The sequence below is a fragment of the Macrobrachium nipponense genome, chromosome 9 (assembly GCF_015104395.2).
Source record: "Macrobrachium nipponense isolate FS-2020 chromosome 9, ASM1510439v2, whole genome shotgun sequence".
Lineage (NCBI taxonomy): Eukaryota > Metazoa > Arthropoda > Malacostraca > Decapoda > Palaemonidae > Macrobrachium > Macrobrachium nipponense.
The window spans coordinates 93,794,840-93,798,588 of record NC_061110.1 but is presented as its reverse complement, the minus strand read 5'-3'; positions in this window follow the sequence as shown (position 1 = coordinate 93,798,588).

Below are 3,749 nucleotides of genomic sequence, written 5' to 3'. Positions count from 1 at the left end.
GATGAAGAATATAATAGAAAATATATAGAAAAAATAATTTATTTTCGCAAAACATATAAAAAGGCAAAGAACTTTGGGGAAGAATAAGAGAGCCATCACTAATATATTCTCGAAATATCTACCTTATGAGCACCTTTAAAGAATCATAATATATTACTTATGAGTTTTATCGATTCATATGTAAAGCCAGCGTCCCTATTTAAAGGCAGCAACAGCTTAATAACTAAGGAACATTCCTTAGTTATTAGTTAATAGCAAGTACATGTATGTATAGGTATGTATATGTATATGGAAATGTATACACACACACACTATATATATATATATATATATATATATATATATATATATATATATACATATATAACATTGTAATCGAATGCCCTCTTCACCCTTAAAATTCCCAAATCACTTTTCTAAACGTTTTAAACCCTACATCATTCAATTATATTTTCACGATTGAATTCCTAAAACTAGAAGCGAATCGTATATTTTACACGTGAATGATCCTGAAGCAAGAGGTCATATCACCAGCATAGGTTTCGTAAACAATTATGAGATCAATAATAATCATCCACTCTAAGACTAAACGATATATAAAATAATTTACTTTCATCATCTGGGTATCCAAGAGGTGCCAAAAAACATAAGACATCGTACAGACAAGAAAGAATAAATGGCGTGCAATAAGGTTGACGTGCCCCACCTCCAGGAACCTGGACAAAGGTTGAAAGGCTTAGGATACTAACCTTTTATTTTCCCACTTTGGAACAGAAGGTACAATTGCGAGCGCTTCCGTGCACACGACGAGCAAAATCATAATTAGAATGCAAGTACCGATGACACGGAGAATAATCGATTTAATCCCACTGAGATTATGCTCCCGAAACACGCGAGTGTGAAAAAAAATTATATATTCTTTTTCTCAAAAAAAAAAAAAAAAAAAAAAAAAAAAAAAAAACTACTACTTCCCTGCTAAAGCAAAACTCCAGCAAATTCGACCTTTCCACTTTACGTGCCTTGTAGATCACGGTTGCGCAGAAAAAAGAAAAAAAAAAAAACTTTCGGCGCTCCCAATCATGAATATTCATTCATCCTGTGTTCCAATTAGCGTTGATCATCGCCTTCAGAAAGAATAGATTAAAAAAAGGAATTTCCCACTCTGCCCTCCTCCAACAGCAGCCCTCTAAAACACAAAGCAAGTCCCCCCACCCCCCCACCCCCTTCCCCAAAAGACAAAGCCGTCCCCAATACGGCACAATATTCATATTAAGCAGGGATGCTTTTTTTTTTTTTTTTTTTTTTTTTTTTTTTTTCCACCGGCTTTTGGAAATTCTCTCGGCTACAAGTCTTACCACTCAGTCATTATGGAAATATATTGATAAGCGGTTTAGTTTATTAATTTTTTAGGGGTAAAAAAAACCTTGTCGTCTCATCACTCTCTCTCCTTTTTCTTCTCTCTCTCTCTCTCTCGTCCTCTCTCTCTCTCTCTCTCTCGTCTCGTCTCTCTCTCTCTCTCTGGAGTTTGTTTTTATACGCAGTTATGAGCTGATGTCAACTTCAGAAACTATTATTATTATTAGTATTATAGTTTCTGAAGTGGACATCAGCACATAACTGCGTATAAAAATAAAAGCAGATGCACGGTAATAAACAAGAGAGAGAGAGAGAGAGAGAGAGAGAGAGAGAGAGAGAGAGAGAGAGAGAGAGAGAGAGAGGGCATTCTCAACCCACACTACCAACTAACATTGATAATGAGAGAATTTTCAGCAGGATATCGAATTAAAAACGCCATATGCTTTGACAAAAAGTATCAGCATCAATTTTTTTCTTTTCCCATATTAATCATGGCATTTTTTCTCCGTTTTTAATGAAACGGAGTCTGTGATTACTTTCTCTTGACTACTTTTTTTTTTACCGTGAACTTATTATTTTTTTTCTCTCTAGATCTCACTATCTGTTTACTAAAGAGATCTTTGACCTTTAGCACTAAGTGTTGAACGTATTATTGCAGATATCTTTCATCGTGATCTATTTTGCAATGATGCAAGATTAATATCAAGAATCTGCAGTAATGTACTGCATGTTGCAATGGTACATCGAAGTTCACGTACATCCGTTAATAAAATATTTGCCAAACAAGATATTAAAGCAAAACGTAAACTTATACTTAAAACTTGAATGAGGATTATGTAATGGTAGGCAGGAGGTGAGTGGAGATTTGAAAAAAAAAAATAAAGACCAGGAGGCCTTTGCATTGTATGCCTTTTAAGATGCTTATTGATGATTGCGTGAGAAATAATACCCAAACACATCACCCAATATCAAAATTTTTAAAAATCTATAAACACTGAATCCAGAACCACATTCCAAGTTACGACATCTGTTCACATCAAGTGTCCCAAAAATGTCCCCGATTAAAAAAATAAATAAATAAATAAACCCTGGGACAATATGGACAAGTTCAAAACTCTCTCTCTACTACAAATGAATAACTGATGGAGACTTAAAATCACAAAACACCAAATTAAACGTAAGTTCTCCGATACCTACACTAGAAGATAAAAGAAAGTGGACGGGCGCTAGTGTACAATATTACGTATTCCAGGAGTACATTTAACTGACAAAGGGGAATATGGATTATGTATACAAACTTGCAGGGAAAGTAATGCATATTTAATTCTGTATGATGTTTGAATGTAAGTATGAGGGTGTACTGTTTACAAGCTCCTTAATCATGTTACACATGAGAGAGAGAGAGAGAGAGAGAGAGAGAGAGAGAGAGAGAGAGAGAGAGAGAGAGAGAGAGAGAGAGAGACGCAATGCAGACAATTAATACTATTATTTATGAGAAATGAATGCCATTGCTGAAGTACTCTATACTTATAATGAGTCCTGACGAACAGCATAACTATCCAACACTATCAATACATGATGTAATTGCACTGAAATTTAATCATTTCATCATATAACTTAGTTAATAACTTGTAGGTCAGAGTTCATAAAAAATACATAATCAAAGTTAAAGAGAAGAATTACCCCGCCTTTTAAACCATACAGTTCCATCCTCTTAACTTCCTTACTGCAAGATCTAAGCAACATTGTCATTACAAACGCTCTATCATAGTTTGTTGAAGCTGGAGACAGGAGGTAAAATTTGGGCTTCAGATTGACTTTTGGCATCAGATTGACCTCTGACCTTGAAATAGAGGCAAAGGTAAAAAGCAAATGGGTGATAATACTTGGCAGACCCTCTATCATGGCTTTTTGAATCTGGAGAAAAAGAGACTTCTGGCTTATAATATAGGCAGCGATCAAAAAAATAACACGGAAGCAAAGAAGTGAATTCGGCAAGCTCTAATTAACAGCTGGGTCAGAGACCAAGGTGACTGAGAAAAATCGAGTTTGAACGGGAAAGATAAAAACTGACTAATTGGTTCTTCTCCTGATAAAAGAGAAAAGGATGAAACCGAAGGGTGTGGGAGAAAGCACAAAGATCGGAAGCCGCGTTGTTGATTAAATTGTAAAAAGAAAGTTTTAGTCATTTTGTGTAAATTGAAGATGGATGAAGATAGGTTTTCTTCTATTCTTATCAAGAAAATCAGGGAAAAGAGTTCCTCTGGATTATTGAAAAGGAATGTTGATGATGGCTTGGTTAAACTGACGAGGAACACAAAATGGTTGTGAAACAAGATTCTCAGAAGAATTTAGAAATGACAGCCACGCTATGTCTGAAGAAAATATACGTT